General features: G+C 40.6%; 1 protein-coding gene across 4 annotated transcripts in view; it reads right to left on the bottom strand.

The window, feature by feature from the left end:
* Positions 1-26,629, bottom strand: part of VPS54 (VPS54 subunit of GARP complex) — a 137,748-nt gene extending 111,119 nt beyond the window's left edge. For 2 of the 4 annotated variants that reach the window (XR_004252373.2, XM_058429105.1), the window contains exon 1: positions 26,143-26,603. The gene's annotated coding sequence lies outside the window, so the exon portion shown is untranslated. Of the gene's footprint in view, positions 1-26,142 lie in introns of all 4 variants that reach the window. The other 2 variants (XM_032178180.2, XM_032178181.2) reach the window with 1 other exon arrangement.
* Between the last annotated feature and the right edge of the window lie 313 nt (positions 26,630-26,942).

Raw genomic sequence — 26,942 nt, 5'->3', positions numbered from 1 at the left:
CTGGATTACACATCACTCAGGATAAAATTCAACAGACCACTCCTGTTCAATATTTAGGAATGGTGGTTGATAAACAACATATTCAACCTCAAAAAGTTCAAATTAGGAGAGATTCTTTGAAAACTTTAAATGACTTCCAAAAACTTTTGGGTAACATTAATTATTTAAGACCTACTTTAGGCATTCCGACCTATGCGCTAACTTGTTTTCTATGCTGCGGGGAGATTCCCATCTCCGCAGTCCCAGGACTTTGACCCCTGAGGCTTCACTAGAACTGGAATTCGTAAAGAATTCAGACTGCCCAGTTATCTAGAGTACAGCCATTTCAGCCTTTTCAGCTTCTGGTTTCCGCCTCATTGCACTCCCCTACTGGGCTAATAGTTCAACATAATGATTTAGTGGAGTGGTGTTTTCTTCCTCATTCTGTGTCAAAAACTTTGTCTGTTTATCTGGACCAACTGGCCATCTTAATTGGACAGGCTCGGCGTAGAATACTTAAAATTTCCAGATTTGATCCGAATTTAATTATAGTTCCTTTAAATCAGCTCGAAGTTCAAGTCACCTTTCGACATTCCATACTGTGGCAAATTCACTTGACTGATTTTATTGGCGTTATTGACAATCATTATCCAAAAAACAAATTGCTTGATTTTATAAAAATGACTTCTTGGGTGGTCCCTCAATTGACCGAAGATCAGCCCATTCCTAAGGCTGTTAGTGTTCACTGATGGCTCCAGTAATGGAAATGCTGGTTATGTAGGTCCTACAAACAAGCTTATTTCTACCCCTTATACCTCTGCTCAAAAGGCAGAGTTAAATTGCTGTAATTACTGCCTTACAGGATTTCCCCTAAACCTTTAAATATTGTCTCTGATTCTACTTAATGTGGGAAAGAGGATATGCTTGTGTTTCACCAGATCATCAAACGAAAACCACAGGGAAAAGACGTCCACGTCAAAAACCGCCCTCAGACGTGGTGAGATCTGTGCCAACTCCTTAGAAGCTGGCACACCAAATCCCAATGGGTCTGATTCAATCCTCCCTGATGGCAACACAGACCCATCTAACCAATCCCACGTCTCCTAATTACCCTTTTCTCCTTACAAACCTAAAAATCTCACCATTTATATTAGCCTGAAAATAACATCCCTCTGTTCTTCTCTTCCTCCTTCAGCACTGGAATCTCGCTTACACTAGGTTTTATTTAATGATTCTCCTCCTTATACTTTCTGTCTCACCAGTTTCCTTTCATACTGATTTACCTGCTACACAAAATTATTCTTATTGGGCTCATGTGCCTTTTCCTCCACTTATTTGACCACTCACCTGCAGAAATCTACACTAATGATAGTGTGCGGATGCCTGGAGCTACAGATGACCATTGCCCCACTCAACCAGGAGAAGAAGGCACTGCATTTAACATTACCATGGGTTACAAATACCCCCCTCTGTGCCTCAGACATGCACCTGGTTGTATCCATCTAGAAACTCAAGTCTGAGCTGCTTATCTTCCAGAGATCAGCTATAGAGAAACCAGGACATTTGGTCTCCAGCCTCTCCCTTTCTCCTTCAAGACAAATGAAAGAGGCAGTAATGGGAGATATTCCATACTTTGAATATAAACCTGCAGGAAAACCATGCCCTAAAAATTTTGAGGGCCCACCTTAATTTGGGAAGATTGTGTTAACTCACATGCAATATTAAAAAATGACTCATATGGCTTAGTAATAGACTGAGCACCAAAGGGCTACGTAAAAAACAATTGCTCCTCTGGTACAGGCATTCCCTATCGGGAGAACAAGAATCATCATTCTACTTTGCATAGGAGGTTCCAGCTCATTCTTTCCCTTAAAATGGGAAGATAAAGGCATTACCCCCATCTGAGGCCTCGTATATTCCCCATTCTGAGCCCAGAACACCCAGAACTTTGGAAATTGGCTATTGCCATATCTGGACTGCGAGTATGGGAAGGGGAAACTATTTTGTCTGTTGTCCCTGCTACCGTTCCCCTCTCTCAGTATCAACGTAGATCCAGACATTCTGTTTTACTTACCTCCAACCTGACTGTTCCCATAAAGAGTTGTGTTAAGCCTCCTTACATGCCGTTAGTGGGAAATATCAAAATTTGGATGAAGAATCAAACTGTCCAATGCATTGTCATTCATACACTTGGATTAACTCCCATTTTGACTCCAGGAAAAGTATAATGTTGGTTCGAGCTGGAGAAGGAATCTGGATTCCGGTAACTTTGCCCAGACCTTGGGAATCCTCCCCCTCGATACATTTAATTAATGAAGTGTTACAGCAAATTCTTAAAAGATCTAAGAGATTTGTTTTCACTTTAATCGCTGTGATCATGGGCCTAATTACAGACACTGCAATGGCCACCACTGCCGGAATGGCGTTACATCAGTCTATTCAAACGGCCCATTTTGTTAATGACTGGCAAGCCAATTCTACCAAATGTTGAATTCTCAACAAGGCATTGATCAAAAATTGGCTAATCAAATTAATGATTTAAGACAATCTGTTATTTGGCTTGGAGATCGGGTAGTGAGTCTCGAATATCGCATGCAAATGCAGTGCGATTGGAATACTTCAGATTTCCGTATCACCCTGTATTCCTGTAACGAGACTGACGATTCATGGGGAATGGTCAAAGGACACCTTCTGGGTAGGGAAGATAATTTATCATTGGACATAACTAAATTAAATAAACAAATTTTTGAAGCCTCTCAAGCTCATTTATCCATTGTGCCTGGGGCTGAGGCGTTAGATCAGGTGGCAGAAAATCTTTCCAGACTAAACCCCACAACTTGGATTAAGTCTATTGGGGGCTCCTCTGTAGTAAATTTTGGAATTATGTTTCCCTGTTTAATCGGCTTGTCTTTAGTGTGCCGGACCAGTCAAAGAATCCTGCGTCAAAATCGAGAGAACAAACAAGCCTTCATCGCCATGGCACATTTATATAAAAAGAAAGGGAGAGACGTTGCAGGAAGTCAGACCCTGAACAGAGGGACCGGCTGAAGCCATGGCAGAAGAACATAAATTGTGAAGATTTCATGGACATTTGTTAGTGCTCCAAATTAATACTTTCACAGTTTCTTACACCTGTCTTTAGTGCAATCTCTGAACATAAATTGTAAACATTTCATAGACATTTATCACTTCCCCAATCAATAATCTTATAATTTCCTATGCCTGTCTTTAATCTCTTAATCCCATCATCTTCAAAAGCTGAGGATGTATGTCACCTCAGGACCCTGTGATGATTGCGGTAACTGCACAAATTGTTCGTAAAGCATGTGTGTTCGAACAATATGAAACCTGGGCACCTTGAAAAAAGAACAGGGTTAACAGCAATGTTCAGGGAACAAGGGAGTTAAGATTAGGCCTGACTGCCTGGAAGCCAGGCAGGACAGAGCCATATTTCTCCTATTGCCGAAAACAAGTAAGAGAAATATTGCTGAGTTCTTTCCCCAGTAAGGAATATTAATAATTAACAGCCCTGGGAAAAGAATGCATTAGGGGGGAGGCCTCTAAAATGGCCACTCTGGGAGTGTCTGCCTTATGCAGTTGTAGATAGGGATGAAACATGCCCTAGTCTTCTGCAGCGCCCCCAGGCTTATTAGGATTAGGAAATTCCTGCCTAGTAACCTCATTAGTAATTCTAGTTTCGCCCTGGCCTTGTGACCTTGCCCTGCCCATTTGCCTTGTGATATTTTGTTGCCCTTGAAGCATGTGATCTCTGTGGCCCACACCCTATTCATACACTCCCTCCCCTTTGAAAACTGCTAATAAAAACTTGCTGGTTTTACAGCTCAGGGGGCATCACGGAACCTGCTGACATGTGGTGTCTCCCCCAGACACCCAGATTTAAAATTTCTCTCTTTTATACGCTTTCCCTTTATTTCTCAAACTGGCCGACACTTAGGGAAAATAGAAGAGAACCTATGTTGAAATATACGGGGCTGGTTCCCCCAGTAGATATGGGCTTGCAGTTTCATTTTCTGATGCGTCTTTGTTTGGTTTTGGTATCAGGGTAATACTGCCCTGGTAGAATGAGTTTTAAAGTATTCCGTCCTATTTTTCAGACTAGTTTGAGTAGGATTGGTATTAGACCCTCATTAAATGTTTGGTAGAATTCAGCAGTGAAGCCATTCAGGTTCTGGACTTTTTACTGGGAGACTTTTCATCACAACTTTTATCTTATTACTTGTTATTGGTCTGTTCACACCCTGGATTTCTTCATGGTTCAGTCCTGGAAGATTGTATGTATATAGGAATTTATCCATTTCTTCTAGATTTTGCAATTTATTGGCATACAGTTGCTCACAGTAGCTGCTAATAATCCTTTGAATTTGGTGGTATCGGTTTTAACATCTCCTTTTTTCATCTCTGATTTTTTGGGGTCTTCTCTCTTTTTTCTTAGTCTGGCAAAAGATGTGTCAGTTTTTTTTTTTTTTTTTAATCTTTTCAAAAACCCAACGTGTTATTGATCTTTTGTCCTGTTTCTTCATTTCAATTTCATTTATCTCTGCTCTGAGCTTTGTTATTTCTTTTTTTCCACTAATTTTGTGTTTGGCTTGCTCTTGCTTTTTCATTTCTTTAAAATCCATCATTAGGTTTTTATTTAAAGTTTTTCTTCTTTTTTGATGTAGGCACTTATAGCTATAAACTTTCCTCTTTGTATCATTTTTGCTGTATCCTCATAGATTTTGGTATGTCATATTTCTGTTATTAATAAATTTTTCAATTTCTTAATTTCTTCACTGACTCACTGGTCATTCAGGAGCATATTATGTAATTTCCATGTGTTTGCATAGTTTCCAGAATTCCTAATATTGATTTCTGGTTTTATTCCATTGTGGTCAGAGAAGATGCTTGATATTATTTGAATTTTTTCTTTATTTCCAATCTGTTTCTTTGGCTCTAATATTTGCTTTATATATGAGTGCTCCCATAGTTAGGTGCATATATATTTACAATTGTTATCTCCTATGCTGAATTGACCCCTTTATCATTATATGATGACCTTCATTGTCTCTTCTTATAGTTTGTGTCTTGAAATATATTTTGTCTGATAACTACTCCGGGATATCTTTTTCCATCCCTTTTTTTCAGTCTGTGTCTTTATAGGTGAAGTGTGTTTCTTGTGGGCAACAGATCACTGGGTCCTGTTTTTCTTCCATGCAGCCTCTTTATGTCTTGTGATTGGAGAGTTTAGTCAACTTACATTCAATATTATTACTGATAAGTAAGGACTTACTCCTGCCATTTGTTTGTTTTCTGGTTGTTTCGTACTCTTCTCTTCCTTCCTGTCTTCCTCTTAGTAAAGGTGATTTTTTTCTGGTAGTATGACTTAATGTCTTGGTTTTTTAATTTTTTGTGTATCTGTTCCATGTTTTTTCATTTGAGGTTACCATGAGGCTTGCAAATACTATCTTATAACCCATTGTTTTATGCAGATAACAATTAAAACTGCTTGTATAAACAAATAGGCAAAAAGAAAACTAATAAAACTCTATACTTTATGTCCCCCCACTTTATAGCTTTTTGTTGTTTCTATTTATATTTTACTGTCCTTATGTCTTGAAAAAATTGTAGTTATAATTTGTTATTGGCCCATCTTTTAGTTTCTCTAATTAAGACTAGTTTACACACCAGTTATCATGTTATAATATTCTATGATTTTCTGTGTACTTATATTGCCAGTTAGTTTTACATCTTCAGATGGTATCTTTTTGCTCATTAAACTCTTTTTCTTTCTTATTGAACTACATACCCTTTAGCATTTCTTTTTTTAAGACAGAGTCTCACTCTGTCACCCAGGCTGGAGTGCAGTGGCACCATCTTGGCTCACTGCAACCTCCACCTCCCAGGTTCAAGTGATTCTCCTGCCTCAGCCTCCTGAGCAGCTGGGATTACAGGCACCGACTATCTATCATGCCTGGCTAATTTTTATGTTTTTAGGAGAGACAAGGTTTCATCATGTTGGCCAGGCTAGTCTTCAACTCCTGACCTCAGCTGATCCATCCACCTCAGCCTCCCAAAGTGCTAGGATTACCGGTGTGAGCCACTGCACCTGGCCAGCTCTTTAGCATTTCTTATAGGACAGGTCCAGAGCTGATGAAATCCCTCGGATTTTGTTTGTCTGGGAAAGTCTTTATTTCTCTTTCATGTTTGAAGGATATTTTCATTGGATATACTATTCTAGGGTAAAAGGTTTTTTTCCTTCAGCACTTGAAACATGTCATGCCACTCTCTCTTGGCCTGTAAGGTTTCTACTGAAAAGTCTACTGCCAGCCATATTGAAGCTCCATTGTATGTTGTTTCTTTTCTCCTGCTCCTTTTAGTATCCTTGCTTTATCCTTGACCTTTGGAAATTTTATTATTAAATGTCTTGAGTTAATCCTCTCTGGGTGAAATTTGCTTAGTGTCCTATAACCTTCTTGTATTTGGATATTAATATCTTTCTCTAGGTTTGAAAAGTTCTGTTATTATCCCTTTGAATAAACTTTTTACCCCTATCTCTTTCTCTACCTCCCCTTTATGGCCAATAACTCTTAGATTTGCCCCTTCAAGGCTACTTTCTAAATCCCGTAGGTGTGCTTATCGTTTTTTATTCTTTTTTCTTTTGTCTTCTCTGATTGTGTATTTTCAAAAAGCCTGTCTTCAAGCTCACTCTTCTGCTTATCAACTGCTTTTTTTTTTTTTTGAGATAGAGTCTCACCCTGTCACCCAGACTGGAGTGCAATGGCGCGATCTCGTCTCACTGCAACCTCTGCCTCCCAGGTTCAAGCAATTCTCCTGCCTCAGCCTCCTAAGTGGCTCAGATTACAGGGATGTGCCACCATGCCCAGCTAATTTTTTGTATCTTTAAGTAGAGGCAGGGTTTCACCATGTTGGCCGGGCTGGTCTTGAACTCCCGACCTCATGATCCACCCTCCTCAGCCTCCCAAAGTGATGGGATTACAGACATGAGCCACCACGCCCAGCCAATCAACTGCTTTTAAGCCATTCTGATGCATTCTTCGTATGTCAATTGCATTTTTCAACTCCAGAATATTTGTTTAATTCTTTTTAATTATTTCAATCTGTTTTTTTTTTTTTTTTTTTTTTTTTTTTGAGATGGAGTCTCACTCTGTCACCCAGGCTGGAGTGCAGTGGCGCGATCTCGGCTCACTGCAAGCTCCGCCTCCTGGGTTCACGCCATTCTCCTGCCTCAGCCTCTCCAAGTAGCTGGAACTACAGGCCACTACGCCCGGCTAATTTTTTGTATTTTTAGTAGAGACAGGGTTTCACCGTGGTCTCGATCTCCTGACCTCGTGATCCACCCGCCTCAGCCTCCCAAAGTGCTGGGATTACAAGCATGAGCCACCGCGCCCGGCCAATTATTTCAATCTGTTAAATTTATCTGATAGGATTCTGAATTCCTTCTCTGTGTTATCTTGAATTTCTCTGAGTTTCCTCAACACAGCTGTTTTGATTTCTGTTTGAAAGGTCACATAACTCTGTTTCTCCAGGATTAGTCCCTGGTGCCTTATTTAGTTCATCCGGAGAGGTCATATTTTCCTGGATGATATAGATGGGTGTAGATGTTCTTCAGTGTCTGGACGTTGAAGTTAGGTATTTATTGTAGTCTTCACTGTCTGGCCTTATTTGTACCTGTCCTTCCTCGGAAGGCTTTCCAAATACTCTAATGGACTTGGGTGTTGTGATTTAAGCTGTATCTGCTTTAGGGGGCACCCCAAGCCCAGTAATGCTGTGGTTCTTGCAGACTTGTAGAGGTACCACCTTGGTAGTCTTGAATAAAATCTGGAAGAATTCTCTGGATTACCAGGCAGAGATTCTTGTTCTCTTCCCTTACTTTCTCCCAAACAAATGAAGTCTCTTTCTGCTGAGCTGCCTGGGGCTTGCAGCAGGGCAACACAAGTACCCTGTGGTCATCAACACTGGCACTGCACTGGGTCAGACCTGAAGCCAGCACAGCACTGAGTCTCACCCAAGGCCCGCCATAACCATTACCTGGCTACCGCTTATGTTTGCTCAGGGACCTAGGGCTCTACCATCAGCAGGTGGCAAAGCCAGCCCAGCTTCTGTCCTTCCCTTCAGGACAGCAAGTTCCCCCAAGTCCTCATGTAAGTCCAGAGGTTATCTCTAGGAGCTAGGGATCAATAAAAAACCTTAGAAGTCTACCTGGTGTTCTATTATACTGCAGCTGAGCTGGCCCTCAAATCATGAGACACGGTCATTCCCACTTCTCTCTTCCCTTTTCACAGGCAGAGGAGCCTCACCCTGTGGCCACCACCACCACCACCAAAGGCCCATAGGGACTACTGCCAGGCTACTGTCAATGTTCAGGTAAGATACAAGGGCTCTTCAGTCAGCATATGGTGAAGGCTGCCAGGCCTGGGACTCACCCTTCAGTAAGCTCCCCTCTGGCCCGGGGCAGGTCCAGAAATGCTGTCCAAGAGCCAAGGCCTGGCATCAGCGAACCCAAGAGCCCACTTGGTGTTTGAACCCATTATGGCCAAGCTGATACCTAAGATACAAGACAAAGTCCCCTTTATTTTTCCATCTGCTTTTCTCAAGCAGAGTCTCTCACTGTAGCCACTATAGCTGGGAATGTGCTGGGTCTCACCTGAAGCCAGCATGTCTCAGAGTCTCAGCCAAGGCCCATGGCATACTACGTGGTATCACTGCTATTCAGGGCCCAAGGGCCCTTTAGTCAGCACAGGATGGATCCTGCCAGGACTGGGTCCCTCCCTTCAAGGCAACAGGTTCCCCTCTAGCCCAGGCACGTGTCTAGAAATGTTATCCAGGAGCTAGGGCTTAGAATGGGGGCCTGACCAGTACCCTATCCTACTGTGGTTGAGGTGGTATCCAAGATGTAAGATAAAAGTCCTCTTTACTCTTCCTTCTCCTCTCCCCAAGCAGAAGGTAGGAGTCTCTTTTGGAGCTGCGAGCTGGGCTGCCTGGGCTTGGAGGAGGGGTGGCACAAGCACTCCCTTAGGTGTTCCAATTGATGTCTTAGTAAGTCATATGCCCCTAATTCCACTGGTGCCGAGCCCAGTTCAGCACTAGGACTTGCAGTCCTTTTGGCCTACACTGCCTTTTAAGTTTATTTAGGACCCCGGCACACCTCAGCCCACAGAGGCAAGGCTTGCCAGAACTCAAGTTCCAACCACTGTGATGGGCAATTCCCCAGCTAGGGCTGGTCTGAATACTCCATGTGTGGGCATCAGCTGAGTTCAGCCTGGTTTTGCTTCTTGCTGTTACAGTGCATTCAGTGAGAAGTCTCACAATTGCTACACTCCTCCTATCCCAAGCATACAAATTTCTCCACACCACACAGTCGCTGCATGGGGGATAGGGGAGAGGTGGTGTCAGCAATTCAAGACTGTCTTTCCTATCCTGTTCAGTGCTTCTTTGGGCAATATGAAGTTAAAACCAGGTTCTGTGAGTGCTCACCTGATTTTTGTTTCTTATGAAAGTGCTTTTTGTGTGTAGTTGTTAAATTTGGTGTTCCTATGGAGGGGGACATCCAGTGGAGCCTTCTAGTCCACCCACCATCTTGCTCTGTACCCCTAGATCTAAAATAAATACATTGACATGAAGTGTTAAGCCACAGATATGTGGAAAATGTATTTATGTCAAACATCCATTGCTTAATGTCAGATAAATTAGATATTCATTCTGACAATACTATGCTGATATCTTGATTTATTCTATTTACCATGCTGCTTTTACAGAAAAAAAATCCTAAGTGCCATTTTAGAAACCTAGAAATATGCAGGGAGATGGCAGAAAAATATTTCTAGATTCTTTTATTTCTGTATCTGAGGAGAAAAACACATGGTTTACTCTTTAAAGATTTTGAATTGGAAAACATATGCACATTCTCTTTTTTCCTATACCACTCTTAATTCTTATAACAAGAGGATCTCTAGTAAAGAGGGATTACATAAAACTAGTAGACTGCCTATAAAGGTGAGTCCCAGTTTCCAAACATTTGACTCTTCACTGCCTTCACCATCCACAGCTTATTATTAAGAAGATCTCCCCACAGTAAGAACCAAACTTTGTACTGATCACCACATAATTATAAAAGTATAATCACTCGTAAGAAAACATGGATTTATTCATAAGACGCAGACGTACAAATACAACAAATGTACATGGCATCTGAATCACAAAATTTCAGCAAAGAAATAATCTTTCATTGAAAGGCTAAAGAACAAAAATGATGAGAAATCTTAAGAAGGTTTCAGGATAAGCAATGCATAGTTTGTCTGCTCAGAAAAAAACTCAGTTCGAAAAAACAAACAAAATACACAAAATACAGGAAAATGGAAAGCTCTAAGCACTAAACGCAGGGAACTACTGATTTCTGATAGTTCAAGTTAACTACCATCTAGAAACAAATCTGGCATCTTAATAATCATGAGAATCTATAAATAGCTCTACCTTTTTCACATGGTAATCTCCTTATAATTGTATCAATACTATGTTCGAATATTATTCTCTCTTGAAGCTTTCTTTGGTTTCTCACTTAGTCACTCTATGTATTTCAATTTTTGCATCAATCATACTGAGGTTTTGGTTTTCATACAGTTCTTCCCTATCAGACTTTGAATTTCTTGATGTTTCTGTTTTCCTGTGTATTCTATTTGCTTATCACAGTTCCTGTCACACATATAATAAAAATTTTATAGATGAATGAAATGGATGGTATGTAGAACATATCAGAACAGACAGACAAAACAGACAGACAGCTGCCAATAATACTTAAGTAATAACAGAATGGGTCTGGGCTAATAAGAAAAAACAGAATCATCCATTCCAAAAAGAAGGATTTCCAAGGATGAGTAAATAGAGATTTGATTTTCTTTCTTATAGTTCAAAATATCTTTTTATGTTCAGTTAAAAACTTCTTTTGAAAGGCCCTAGAAGCATTGCCTCCCTCAACCCCAACCACCAGCAGAACCCCACCAAGCAATGAACACACGTGCTGCCCAGACTTCTGTTTCTAAATACCACTTCCAAATAAAAGAACCAGGACTCTCTGAAGACATATGTAACTCCAGACATGGAATACAGAAAGAATAAGTCTACCCTGAGCACTCTCGTGTCAGAAAGCAAGATATGCTCAAAGACCAGTAGGACCTATCAAGAGAACAAAGGACCAAGTTAAAAGGGGGGTTCCCACTGGCCACATTTGGGATAACTTGAGCATATTTTTTAAAAGTAATAGAGTATAACATATGGAATAAGTAAAAATTAATGGATACATAGAGATACTTAAGGGAGGAAAATGAGCTAAGGAAATGGGGTGGGGAAAGAAAATCTCTACTGAAGAATACCAGTAATAAATATAGAAGGAATGACGAAATTAGAAAATCACCAATTTGCAACCCCCAATGTAAAAGCTAATTCAGGCAAAAATCACCAATGTATGCTAAGGCCATTAGGTGAAAAGTTGTTAAAAACATTATATGCTCATGGTGCCTAAGTATCACCTCACAGATTACTTGGCAACACAAACGGGAAAATGTATCTTTAAAATGGAGACCTGGCTGTCACCACCTTAAAAAAGTCATTAAACTTAACATTACTGATAACAGGAGGACAACCTGATATTATGTAATTCATGAGATGACAAGATAGCAAATAAACATCATTACCTATGAAATATTCTCTTCAAAAATGTTTAATCCAATCCAATCAAATCTCTAGATCAGCTTTATTATCCTGTGGATTTCTTTTACAGTCTGGTAAAGTCTATGGATGCCTTCTTAGAATAATGTTTTTAAATGCATAAAACACACAACACTACAATGGACAATTATACTGAAATACAGCTACAATAATAATTGTTTAAATTATAACATAGTAATATTATTTCTTCCTTTTGAGACAGGGTCTCACTCTGTCACCCAGGCTGGAGTGCAGTGACATAATCACAGCTCACTGCAATCTCAACCTCCTGGGTGCAAGTGATCCTCCCACCTCAGCCTCCTGAGTAGCTGGGACCACGGGTGCACGCTACCACACCTGGCTAATTTTTGTATTTTTGTAGAGACGAGGTCTCACTATGTTGTCCAGGCTGGTCCTGAACTCCTGGGCTCAGGCAGTCCTCCCACATCAGCCTTCCAAAGTGCTGGTATTACAGGCATGAGCTACCATGCCCAGTCTACTGTTGCTTAACACGAATCTAGTAACTACCTTAATTTATAGGCAATAAATGAGCATACATTAAATCTTAAGATATCTGCAGCAATTGAATGTGATATGAGAATACCTGAGATTTCTATTGGTGACAAAGCTACAGGTACTGTAAATGTACTGTCCATACTGTATCCATGAAGGGTTTCTTATATTCCTAATTAAAGGAAATGCTAAAATCCAGTTAGGGCAGAGTTTTTCAATCTTGACACTACTGACATTTTGAATGGGATAATTCTGTTATCAGGGACTCTTTTGTATCCACCCAGCTGTGACAATCAAAAATGTCTCCAGACATTGCCAAATGTCCTAGGGTTGGGGAAGGAGAAGACAAACTCGCCCCGGTTGAGAACCACTGAGTTAGAGATAAGTTAAAATAAAGATGTAATTTTTTCCCCATCTAAAGTTCACAGATTCCCTGAATTCTACAGACCCTACAAGAGTCTGTGAACTCAAGGTTCAGTACCCTTGCTCTAGACCTACCTTTGAGTTTACAGTAAATAGAAGGAAGCAGGATAGTAAGGTTTAAACCACCATATACGAGGAAACAATGAGACAAATTAAGAGTATGAGATAGTCTATTAAGAAATTGGCTTGGATACTTAGTCATTTTAAAAAGGTGGGAAACTACTCTAGACTAAAATAAATTATGTGATTACTTACCTGCTTGTTTCCTATCTCTCTCACTTTACTGTAAACTTACTTACTTATATTTGTTTCATTCACTTTCCTATACCACACCCAATACAAAGTCTAAGCATTCAATAAACTGCATGACTATTAAATGAATGAATGAGCAAATGAATGGATATCACAGAAAGTGGGTAAGACACATAAGCCACTAACACAATACCTCAAAAGGTTCACATACATTTCAAATAATCTAAAAATATAAATCCAAAATATATTTCCTTGTTTGTATAACATTACTTGACTTTCTGAAATTTGGTTCTAGATCTCCACCTTCCTTGTAAAACGATATACTAGTTAAGAGTATTGGCCATACAATGAGTTAGATCACTGTCATTTAGTTGTGTGACAACTGTCTTACCTTCCTAAGTCTCAGTTTCCTAATTTGTAAAATGGGACAGAGCAGTATCTTCCTCATAGGAATGTCATAAGATTTAAATGAAATAACTTATGTAAGTTCATAGCATAATACTTGGTACATAGTAGACATTCAATAAATAATTGCAACAACTATTATTATAAACTTTTTTTTTTTTTTTGAGACAGAGTCTTGCTCTGTGGCCACGCTAGAGTGCAGTGGCGCAATCTCGGCTCACTGCAACCTCCGCCTCCCAGGTTTAAGCCATTCTCCTGCCTCAGCCTCCTGAGTAGCTGGGACTACAGGTGCATGCCACCACGCCCAGCTAATTTCTGTAATTTTAGTAGAGACAGGGTTTCGCCATATTGGTCAGGTTAGTCTTGAACTCCTGACCTCAGGTGATCCACCCACCTTGGCCTCCCAAAGTGCTGGGATTACAGGCGTGAGCCACCCCGCCCGGCAAACATCTTACTTTTTAAATGGTCAGCAAACATTAACATTTCAACTGTGCCATGCAAAATTTTAAAATAAATGCAAACTTTAGGATCCTGAGCCTCCTCTTCTGGCGTCCTTTTCTTTGCTTGAGCATTCCTAATCCTGGAGAGAGAGGTGGTGGGTAGGAGGAAGTAGAGGGAAAACAGCAATAACAAACTAAACCAATATGGGCAGACATAACTTACTTTCAGAAAAGTCACCAAAGCATATAAAAATGATCCTCATTGCCATGCCACTAAAGGGGGTAAAAAGAATATTGGAAAGTGATAATGAAGCTAGAAAATATGGTGGCCTAGAACATAAGCAACTTTGATGACAAAAACTGTGCCCGTGGGAGAGAAGAGAGACGAGGAGGTGGTAGGGGAGTGACTGGAAATAATGGTTTGGAAGACATCTGAGTATAGGTCAAAGTTAAATCCATGGAAGTAGAGTAGACAAGATAAAAATGACAATTTCTGAGTTAGACAAGACTTTAAAAGAGTATCTGACTCGACTTTCTACTTCATATATAAATCCTTTCTACAAGGGGTCTTTTTGCCTCTACTTGAAAACTTCGATAATGAAGAATTAACTACTTTAAAAGCAGAGTACTACTGTAAAACAACCATAATTACTTTGGAGAAAAAAAATTCTTGTAGTGAACAGAATCCTGCTTCCCTGAATTTTCCATTACTGCTTCTAGTTCAATTACATTACAGGAATGAATTAGTAGATAACTACAGATAGTCACAGGAAAGTGGTATTACAAGTGGAGAAAGTGCCAAAGAAGAGAGCTAATGAAAGCTCTGAGCAAGGGGTAGGGCAAATATGTTTAGAGGAAAAGACAAAGGCAATCAGAAATACCATCCTTACACAGGGAAGATGTGTCAGGAAGTAAAGTGCGAACAGTAAGTACCATCAACATGCTGCAAAGAGATCAAGGAGATTACTAACTTTAGAAAGGATACTGGATTAAGAACAGTTTCAGGACAGTGGTTAGGGAAGAAGGCATCCCACTGAGGTTAAGATGTAAGTGATGAACTAATAAAGGCAACAATATCAACATCTCTTTGGTGGTAAAAGGAAAAAAATAAAAAGAACAAGAGTTGAGCAAGAATCTTTTAGGCTATTGGAGACCTGAGCATATTTGTAGGCAAACAGCAAGAAGCCAATTGAAGGGTGAGATTAAAGAGGAACAAGAGGCCGGGTGCAGTGGCTCATGTCTGTAATCCCAGCACTTTGGGAGGACGAGGTGGGTAGATCACCTGAGGTCAGGAGTTCAAGATCAGCCTAGCCAACGTGGTGAAACCCCATCTCTACAAAAAATACGAAAAATTAGCCAGGCATGGTGGCGGACACCTGTAATCCCAGCTACTCGGGAGGTTGAGGCACAAGAATCGCTTGAACCTGGGAGGCAGAGGTTGCAATGAGCCAAGATCACGCCACTGAACTCCAGCCTGGGTGACAGAGTGTGACTCTGTCTCAAAAAAAAAAAAAAAGGAGCAAGTAAGTGGTGGAGAAAGGAGATGGTCAGAGTTACATACACACAGGAATGGGGTGAGAGGGGATGAGAAAAGGAGAGGCAAAGTGAGAAAGAAAAAATATCAAGCCCAGAGACTATAAGGCACCTCAGGTTTATGCCACACCTTGAGAAAGACAGGACTTTGTCAGGCAACAGTGAGAAAATAAGCAGGCTGACCTAGAAAAGTTGCCTCACATCCTACTCCTGTGCCCAGTGTGTGAGTGGGAGGAGGAGTGGAAATCAGCTGGGACGGCAGGCTCTGAAGGTTCTGTGAAGTGCTAGATCAAGAGCATGTAAAAATATGCTATCAATGAAAGAAGGAAGGATGACAGGGAAGAATGAAATGGAAAGACAAGAAGAATTGCATCATCACTAATATCTGACTATACAGTCAAATACAGTGAACACTATACAGTTCATAATAGCTTACTTTCAGATGTTTTTGTTCATCTTCAAAATAACCTAGTAAGAAAAATATTTCTGAATGAATCAATGATCTCCATTATATGAATGAAGAAACAAGTTCAAGAGTAACTTGATTTCAGACCATTTAGTGAGTTAACTGTGAAGAGGGAATCTGAATTCAGATTTTCTGATTCTAAGTTCCATGCCTCTGTCTCTGCACCAATAAAAAAATTTTTAATTATGTCACTACTCCTTCCCACCCATTTCAGGCACCTGGTGCTTTCCTTTTCAGTCTTTGTCTCCTGATCAGATCAATGACTGAACCAATATTTACTCTCATAACTATTACCTATGTCCATCATCTATTGAATGATAGAAATAATTAACATCTAATTGTGACAATTTTGTAAGACCAAGACTATTCCAAAAGGAAAAAGACATATTTTCTTTTCTTTTTTTTGAGATGGAGTCTCGCTGTGTTGCCCAGGCTGGAGTACAGTGGTAAGATCTCAGTTCACAACAACCTCCGCCTCCCGGGTTCAAGCAATTCTCCTGCCTCAGCCTCCTGAGTAGCTAAGACTACAGGCACCTGGCACCATGCCCGGCAAATCTTTGTATTTTTAGTACAGATGGGGTTTCACCATGTTGCCCAGGCTGGTCTCAAACTCCTGACCTCAGGTGATCCACCTGCCTCAGCCTCCCAAAGTGCTGGGATTACAGGCGTGAGCCACCATGCCCAGCCTACATTTTCATAAGTGTAATTTACTGCATTTTTCTTACCAAAGGAATAATTCTGCACCTGTAATGTGGGATAAATATACTACTTTGGTGCATCATTTTAGCACTTTCAAGAAAGTCTGAGCCCAAGAAGTTGAGGCTGCAGTGAGCTGTGATGGCGTCACTGCACTATGACCAAGGCAATGGAGAGAGGCTATCTCAACAACAACTTCTGAATTCCATATAATTGAGCCTTTTTTTTTTTTTTTTGAGACAGTCTCGCTCTGTCACTCAGGCTGGAGTGCAGTGGCATGATCTCGGCTCACTGCAACCTCCTGCTTCTGGATTCAACTGATTCTCTTGCCTCAGCCTCCCAAGAAAGTGGGACTACAAGCGCCCGTCACCTTGCCTGGCTAATTTTCGTATTTTCAGTAGAGACGAAGTTTCACCATGTTGGCCAGGCTGGTCTCAAACTACTGACCTCAGGTGATCCACTCGCCTCGGCCTCCCAAAGTGCTGGCATTACAGGCATGAGCCACCGTGCCTGGCCCCAAATAATTGACTTATAAATGAGCTTTTTTAAAAAAAGTCTATTTATAATTTGAGAAAACATAGATAAAATGGAATTTCTTTTTCATATTGGAGCTGGACAGAGCTTTTTTGACATAATTTTGATACAATTTTGGACCTAATTTTTTTAAAAGTCCATAATTGACTGTTTTTTAAAAGCAAACAAAAAAATCTCAAATTTCATTTCTCCAAATTTAAAGTATTGATAATATGCAAGAAAAACTTAACCATACTGTAATGTCCTACCAAAGACCAGTTTGACAGAACTCAGGAGTTTATGTTACCATAGCGAAAACTCTGCCCCCTCCTTTCTCCACCATCTTTTCTTATTCCTATTTAATCTCATCCTTCAGCTGGTTTCTTGCTGTTTTCCTACAAAATACATCAAATATCTCATATTCTAAGAAGTATTTTCCACAACATTTTTGAAATGTAAGAGCCAATTTCTGGTAAATGGTATAGTTAAGTTTTTCATACTACCTATACACAAATAGCAATATACTTCTACACTATTTAAGATTTATCATTTGACAAAATCTAGTTTAATCATAATTTTTTAAAATCCTTAAATTTTTTAAATGCATATCACATATATTATTGCTCACAAAAATCTCAGTATTGAAGGTACAATTTAAACATACTCTCAAGAAATACTAACATTGGGGCTGTCATACAAATAAGTACTTCTATAGTCCTCTTGAGCATTAAAGAAGTATGGAAGAGGCTTAAGGAACCCAGAAAATAAGAACAAAGTTGTAGTAATCTAATTTGCTTTTTCTTTACATCCTTATATGGCATTTATGAGATCCTGTGCTTTGCAGGAAACTCTGAATGCATGCGCTTCCTAAAGTTGCTTATTTACTTTTTATTTAGTGACAAGAAACAATAAGAGATAATATTGACTAGGAGGATAAAAATTATAACAATTTGTAATGTTAAATTTAAATATTTTTAAATGGCTTATAAAACAAATGCTATTTCATGTGACATCTTTATCAGGAAGAAAAATCATAAATATCCTCATAAAATATATAATTTTTAAGTCTAGATATTATTCCAAATAAAAGCAATGTCTTTTTTCCCCCAGCACTCAGAGAATTATAACATTATAGCAGCCATTAAAATTAAGGGGAGGCCGGGTGCGGTGGCTCATGCCTGTAATCCCAGCACTTTGAGAGGCTGAGGCAGGCAGGTCACAAGGACAAGAGATCCAGACCATCATGGCCAAAATGGTGAAACCCTGTCTCTACTAAAATACAAAAAGTTAGCCAGGCATGGTGGTGCATGCCTGTAGTCCCAGCTACTCGGGAGGCTGAGGCAGAGGAATCGCTTGAACACAGAAGGGGGAGGTTGCAGTGAGCCGTGATTACACCATTGCACTCCAGCTTAGCAACAGAGACAGACTCCGTCTCAAAAGAAAAAAAAAAATTAAGGGTCACAGGCCTGGAATATGAATAAACTATAGTAAGATAAAATCTGTCTCTAGCATGTAAAAATTCCAACAACAAAAAAAAATAGCTTGGATGCTTTCTTACTCCTTTGCGCCATTGACATGACTGTATTACTAGTGAAATTTTTGTCAGTCAAAATGAACCATATTAGACACTGGTATTCTCTTCTTGGTGTCCCAGCCAAATATCAGCAAGACAATCTTAAAATCACTCATTCAGAGGTACTGAAGAATAAATATGTCTCAAATATATAAACTATTAGACACTTATTAAGTAACAAAGATGATGCTTTCAAGGAATTTTCATTTTAGGGAAAATAAAGCAAAATAGCTAAGAAACATCTGCAATAAGTCAGTAAATAGTTCACAAATAAAAATATTAAATGTTAGTTTAAGGGAAAAGTAAATACAGGGTTTATGATTACTATAACCTCAAACAAACAATAAATTAGTATTTTAATTAATCACTCCTTGGCATTACCCTTACATCCCTCACCACTGGTTGGGTATCTTAGCCCTGTTTTACTTTACTAACTTCATTACTTAGCCTACATCCCCATTACTTCATCTCCCTTGCATCTCTCCTCCCTCATCCACCTTCAATACAATCTGTCTTTGCTTTTCTCCTGGTTGCAGAACACTGCCAGAAAAAAAACAGTAAAATAAGCTGATTACAAATTTATGAGTTTCAATCTCAGATGAGCCTCTGATGCTGTTCAGCAATTCTTTCACTTATTTATCTTGAAACACTTCTCTTCTCCATTCCCCACAATATGTGTAACAGTTTCATCACTTTCCTCAAGTCCCCTAGCCTACTTCCAACAACCCAAGGCTCAAAAAGTAACTGTTAAAAAAAAAAGTCCCCAGATGTAGTTTTTTCCCTCCATATCCAAATGTACCTAATTCTCATCTATACACAACTCTTAACTTTCTGAGATAGAGTATAGGTGTCTACTCTTTTCCAGAGTTAATCCCCCAACAGCTGTTTTTGATCTTACCTCTTCCTGCTTCATCTGAGACCTTTTTCTATTAGTTATTCCCCAATTCTATCTTTAATCTCTTCATCAGCCCATCCAAAAAAAAAAAAAAAAGTTCAAGCACCAAATGAAGGCCCCTTCCCTCCTCCCTGCCTCCTCCAGCTACTACTTCTCACCTCCCCTTCACTGGCAAACCTCTATTCTCTTTTTGGTCTACCTCCTTAGCTGTCTTCCATCTTCACCATTTACTTGACTCCAGAAAAGGTTAGGAATGACCTGATTTCTACATTCAGTGGCCTATATTCAGAATTTATCTAACCCGACCTCAAGGCCCTGAAAAAGTCAAAGAAGGTAATAAAAGTAGAAGGAAATAAAAGTAGAAGGAGCAAAAAAGAAAAGTCACCATTGCAAAAGTAGAAGGAATGCACTATCGCAAAAAGAAGGAATGCAAAAGTAGAAGGAATGCAAAAGAAAAGTCACCATTTGTAATCCTCCAACATAATGACTGATTCAAGCAAGGATCATTAATGGATACCAAAATCACTGGTTAAAGGTTTGTCAGGGAATAGGATATTTACATGGCTATTATAAGTATCCTCTATAAATTATTTATTAAATAGTAGAGAGATCTGTCAGTCCCACCTTTACCAAGTGATCAAACTTGCATTACCAATACAGTGATAGCCTGAAATCATGTGCCTCCTGATGTAATACAGCAGAAATACACATTATCTGTGTGATGGTCTCACCAGAAATGTCTGACTAGAATCTAATCATGAGGAACAGACCAATTCAGAATGTGGAACATGCTCCAGGACATATGGTCTCTACTTCTCAACGGATAAACCTAAAGAAGAGAGGAAGGCGGTAGGACTAGTCCAGATTGGGGGAGACTTAAAGAGACATGCCAGCCAAATGCGATGCATTAACCTTGAATGAATCCTGCATTTGAGGGGGGAAAAAGCTATAAAGATTTTTGGGACAAATGGGAAGATTTAAGTATAGAGTATATGTCAAATAATGTTATTAAGTAAATGCTGATATATATATATCTATCTATCTATATATATATATAGATAGATAGATATATATATAAGACATATATAATACCAATCAATACCACATTACTTATTCTGAATATTGTGTGCAACTATTCCACCCTCAAATTACCCCATAAAAATCTTACTGAATAGGCCGGGCGCGGTGGCTCACGCTTGTAATCCCAGCACTTTGGGAGGCCGAGGCGGGTGGATCACGAGGTCAGGAGATCGAGACCACGGTGAAACCCCGTCTCTACTAAAAATACAAAAAATTAGCCGGGCGTGGTGGCGGGCGCCTGTAGTCCCAGCTACTCGGAGAGGCTGAGGCAGGAGAATGGCATGAAGTGACCGAGATGGCCATGCTCCAGCCTGGAACAGAGCAAGATCCGTCTCAAAAAAAAATCTTACTGAATAGCTGGGCCTTTGACCACCTCTACCCTTATTTTTATATGATTGTGAAAGAAAGGTGACCAGTTAACAGAATTCTAAGAAATTGGCCGGGCGCGGTGGCTCACACCTGTAATCCCAACACTTTGGGAGGCCGAGGCAGGTGGATCACAAGGTCAGGAGTTCGAGACCAGTCTGACCAACATGGCGAAACCCTATCTCCACTTAAAATAGAAAAATTTGCCGGGCGTAGTGACACACACCTGTAATCCCAGCTACTCAGGAGGCTGAGGCAGGAGAATCGCTTGAACCCAGGATGTGAAGGTTGCAGTGAGCTGAGATTGCACCACTGCACTCCAGCCTGGGTGACAGAGTGAGACTCTGTCTCAAAAAATAATAATAATAATAAAATTGTAAGAAATTATATTTTCACCCATTCATTTCATGCATTTTAATTAATTCAACTCTAAACGCTACAGCATAACTGTGGACTACTGGACATACAGAAAAATCAAAGTGACTTTTTTGCATAGAAAGATGAAAAATAATTTTAAAAGAAATCTAGAAAGAAATGAGATTTTACAAATGGCGAGTGGGCTTACAACCCCTATTTCTTCAGTTAAATCCTCACATCTGAAGAATAATTACCACTGGTAGAAAAACCCTTCAAATACACAGGAAGGCAGGCATAGTAAATGAAGATGAAAGGATTATTCCCCAAAAGGGAATTAATCCAAATAATGGTAGCATACTCTTAAAAACACTAAAACTTTTTATATAAGTCACTTCCAAAATTTTAACTCTGAAATAAAATATATATTTTCAAGTCTTCTCAGATAGCATATTTGAAAACAAGGTAATCTTTTCTTAATAAGTTAGTTTCACCATTATAATAATCAGTTATTTTACTGTGCTATAACGGTGATACTCTCAGGTGCTACAGAAGGAAGTCAGTTTGCCCCTATATTAAGGAGTTTCAGATTATAGTGATATACTAGTTATTTACCAGTTTGTTATCAATATTTGTATTTAGTGCTTCTCTCCTCCCTAGAGAGGCTGTCAGCCATCACTATTCTCCGCCTTACTATCTATATTCCTGCCTTTGACAACCTCTATATTGCTTCCTAATTTGATTCTTCTGAAGTGAATAACTCTTCTACAGTATGTTATAGTTGACACAGCATCTTAATACATATTACCTCATTTAATAATTCTTACAACAGCCTTGTAATACATGGATTATCACTACCCCTATTTTATAGATGAGAAAACTGAGGCTCAGAAAGAATAACTTGAGTAACTTATCCATAAGGTATGGATGATAAATAGCAAAAGTGATCTCAACTGTCAATTACCTTCTTTCATCAACAAATTAAGCTTGTTAAAAACATTAAATAATAGTCTAAAGCAGAGTTCACAGGGGAAAAAAAGAGATTCATTATAAGCTTTGAATTTTTCTGGACATTCACAACATACATACATACATACATTAAGTTAAACACTTAGCTTACTTCTCCTTTCTTGGTAGTTGAAGCTGCCTGGAAAAAAAAATCACTTCTGGATAAAAAAGATATGACTATATTCTATTTACAATTTCAAAAACATATGCAAAAACAACAATTCAAAACAATAGTAGTCCAAATTTGCAGTAAATTAAGTCTATTTTTAGGAAAAAAAGGGTTTTTTTCAGATTTGAAGACAACCTAAACATACGAAAGAGTATCTGCATTATGTCATGAACAGATTTCCTTTTATTTTTCCCTCAATTCCTCTTCTTGCAAAGAAATATAGTTAGTTGCTAGAGGATCTAAGGTGTTAATCTAATTCACCAAACATCGCCCACTGAGACTATTCTCCCACCTGGTAGGAATCAAAAACACTAGGTCCTTAACAGAAATCGTGCAACCCGTAGGTTTACAATGGTACCATTGACATTTTGAACTGGATAATTTCTTGCATAAGTGGATGCGGTATGTCCTGTGCATTGTAGGGTATTTAGCAACATCCCTGGCCAATAGCATTTCCTTCAGCTGTGACAACCAAAAATGTCTCTAGACACTGCCAAATTTCCCTTGGAGGTCAAAACCATCCTTGCAGAGCCATTGTTTTAGATGTTAGGGCACTGGATATTTGAAAAAGGAAACCTCCAACTGGCCCTGTTAATTATAATTTTTTTAAATTTGGATTTAAAAAAAATAAGACATTAATAGTACAAGAAGATACCTAAATAATACATTTGCTATCCTTCCTTACGTTAAAGCATTTTTAGAGGATTTTGCAACATGGGTTTCATCAGTGTAGCTACATACAGTCACCCACTTTTCCCCCAAAGTTGGGGGAATGTCTAGTTCTTTCTCAGCTCTGCTAGCAAAATGTCAAATACATACATATATACAAGAATCTAAACAATTCTAACTTCCAAAGTCCCATTTCTTGCTTTATATGGCCACGGTGTGGTTCTCGAGCCACGCATCCTAGAGATTCAAGCTTCTCATCTCCATGTTTCCTCATCTGGTTGCTGCCAACTAATAGCGAGATAAGCAGGAAGTAAGCTGATGACCTTTAAGATCTTTTCCAACCCTGATATTCTAATATTCAATGACAAAAATGCCCACTTTTACTTATTGATTCCGAGCTGACCAAACCACCTCTTGAGGTTGCTGAAGCCATTCATGCCTTCTTTCTCCAACTTTATGCTGAATACAACCAAAAAGTGTATCAGTTATTTACAACATCACTTTTAATATTGGTGATCAGTTGCTTATTCCCTAGCTCAAATAAAAAATTTTAACATGTACACTAATTTTAAAGGAAAAGCTTTTCAAGAAGCTATGAGCCAACAGCATTATATGAAAGGCCCACATTAGGCCAATATTGAGACAGAAAGTAGACTAGTGGTTGCCTAAAGCTGAGGGTGGGGTGAAGAGAATGGGGAGTAACTGTTAATGGATAAAGGTTTTTTGAGGGAATGATGAAAATGTTCTAAAATTAGATTATGGTGATGGTTGCACAATTATTTAAAAATCACTGAATTGTACTTTTTTATTTTTTTTTTGAGATGGAGTCTCGTTCTGTCACCCAGGCTGGAGTGCAGTGGTGCTATCTCGGCTCACTGCAACCTCCACCTCCCAGGTTCAAGTGATTCTCCAGCCTTGGCCTCCCCAGTAGCTGGGATGACAGGCGCTTGCCCCCATGCCCAGCTAATTTTTATATTTTTAGTAGAGACGGGGTTTCACCATGTTGGCTAGGCTGGTCTCGAACTCTGGACCTCAGGTGATCTACCTGCCTAGGCTTCCCAAAGTGCTGGGATTACAGGTGTGAGCCACCGAACCCGGCCAAGTTGTACATCTTCAATGGGCGTATTTTATGGTATGTTAATTTTATCTCAATAAAGCCGTTTTTTAAAAGCAAAGAGCAGGAAAAAGGAATTGTAATCAACTTTTGTTGATTTAAAAAAAAAAAAAAAAAGGTGTGATGGGCCGGGGCAGTGGCTCACACCTCTAATCCCAGCACTCTGGGAGGCCGAGGCCAGTGGATCACAAGGTCAGGAGTTCAAGACCAGCGTGGCTAATATGGTGAAACCCCGTCTCTACTAAAAATACAAAAATTAGCCAGGCGTGGGCGCACCTGTAGTCCCAGCTACTCAGGAGACTGAGGCAGGAGAATCACTTGAAGCCGGTAGGAGGAGGTTGGGGTGAGCCAAGATAGTGCCACTGCACTCCAGCCTGGGGGACAGAGCAAGACCCCGTCTCAAAAAAAAAAAAAAAAAAAAAAAGGGTGTGATGAAGAAATTCTGCGAAATTTGCCGTTTCATGGGCTATATAGGAATTGACTTTAATTCTGACACAAAAAATTATCTTATCCAGAAATAAATTTTAACTTTCCAGAAAATATAAACATATGCAAAAGTAATCACCTTTTCCTAGTAAACTTTTAGCATTAAATTCTAATTTCAAAAACACTTCAGAAAGCCAAATGCTGTAGTAACAATACTTCTACAAGAACAAAATATACGAATATCAACAACAAAACAGTCTTCACGATTTGGTTGTGATGCATTCTTTATTTTAAAAACCCATTAAAACATTTTTCATTTATTTAAAAAGTGATCCTCGCACTGCCTCTTAGATTGGTAGTGTAATAATTCTTAAGTTATCAGAACATAACTTAAAAATAGCCAAATTACAATAAAATCGCAAACATCTACTGTCCCAAACAACTATCAATTACACCTACTGATAACCTATTATGAGCAATGATGAGCACTATGAACCATCAACATCCATTTCTAGGAAATCCGATTCTGACTACACTACAAATACAGTCAAATCCCATCATTCCCTCTGTTCCATCATTTAACTGCTTAGAAATCATTTAGGCTCTGAAGGTGCTTTTTCCAATTAGAACTCCCCTTCGGATTTATAAAAGTGAATGTACATCAAAATCTGCAGTTTAGGTTATCGCAGTAATATTTCTCAGTATACTACAAGTAATTTATCATGGTATTATTTACAGGCGTTTAGTATTAAGACTGCCCTTGATTTGACAAATCAGAAATACAGCCAATTAAAAACAAAAACAGTTCAAACATTCTTCGAAAGTAAGAGCCTCAATACAGACCAAAAAATAAAGCTGGTTAGAAGAAAAAAAATTTTTTTTGCAACGCCGGTCAGTCAAAATGCTAAAAATACCATCTTGAACTCATGAACAGACCAAATGGCTAATTATAATTGGCAAGCCAAAGTTCCCAAGTCAACGACGGGAGAGCAGAGACGGCAGGGAGGGCCTGCCCTGTCTGTCTATGCAGAGATGGAAGGAGGCAGAACTGAAGAAAATTAATTATTGAACAAATTATTTCAAGCTACATTGCCAAAATGCAAAATACTGAGTAACTCTTTGGGTTAGCCTTCCCCAGAGAGAAAAACAAACAAATGTTTAAACGATTCCAGTAGAATCCAATAGGACTAAGGGCCTGGCTGGAAAAAGAAAGGGAAAGTTTGGGGGCAGCGTCTAAGGGGGTGATGGAAGTTCCAGAGCTGGGATCCCGGAAAGAGAAGAGAGGGGCGAGAGCGGCGTTTGCGGTCGCCGACAGGAGGTAGAGAACACAGCGCCAGCCCCGATCCCGGAGGGAGAGTGAAAAGGAAAAAAAAAAGGAGGTGGCGGAGAGGAGCAAGGAAGCTTCAGCGCCGGTCAGCTGTGACCGAAACTCCGTCCGCTTGGGGCTGGGGAGGAGAGCCGAGGGGGTGGGGTCTCGGTCCCTCTCTCCGCAGTAGGTCGGGGTGAGAGTGGGCCGCGACGCGCGGGGGGCCGCGGGGCACACCTACCTGCGGGTCCCGGGGCAGCCGCCCTGAGCGAGGCCTAGTGCATCGCCGCCGCCTCCAGCCCTCCACGTCGCACCGAGGCTGCTGCTCCACGGCCGCCGCCGCCCGGCGCCCGGCCGGGCCCGAGCCCGGCTTCCCGCCCCCGCCCCGCGCCCGCTGGCCAGTCGGCCCGGGGAGCACAGGGCCGCCCTCTCGAGCCCAACTCCACTCAGGGGTGAGAGGCGGCAGCGGCGGCTCCCTCACGTCTCTCCCGGGTGTCCTGTCAGCCAGCAGTTTCCCCCGGGTCCGCAGCGCCGCCTCCGCCGCTGCTGCCACCGCCTCTCCCACATCCCCGGCCTCCAGGGGAGCCGCCGCCGCCGCGCCACGACCACTGCTTCTAGCGCTTCTGCTCCCGGCGCCACTGCTTTCCCTCACCCCGCCCAGCCGGCTCGGCCCGGTCGGGTGCGGGGAGACAGCGCCGGAGGCCGCCGCAGCCCCCAGCCCACAATCCACCGCGCGGCTCCGCCGGGGCGGGAGGGCCGCGGCCCGGGCCGCGGGGAGCGCCCGCCGCCTGGGGAAAGCGGCCTTGGCGCAGGCCGGCGTGCCAGTCGCAGGCGCAGCCAGAGTTCTCTCGGGGCGGGGAATACACCGCGTAGGCTCCCCTGCGCCTCCTCTAATAGTCCTACACGCGGACAGAAATCCACGCTGAATTCCACTTTCCCCACCACCATTCCCCCCAACTCCCAGTTTTCAGGAACAGCCAGAAAACCTCTTGCCGCCTTCCCCGGGACTGGGACGCGACCCCTCCAGCGTAGCCCTCGCCA

This window comes from Hylobates moloch, unplaced genomic scaffold (assembly GCF_009828535.3).
Source record: "Hylobates moloch isolate HMO894 unplaced genomic scaffold, HMol_V3 SCAFFOLD_15, whole genome shotgun sequence".
Taxonomy (NCBI): domain Eukaryota; kingdom Metazoa; phylum Chordata; class Mammalia; order Primates; family Hylobatidae; genus Hylobates; species Hylobates moloch.
This window is presented reverse-complemented; position numbering and strand designations above follow the sequence as displayed.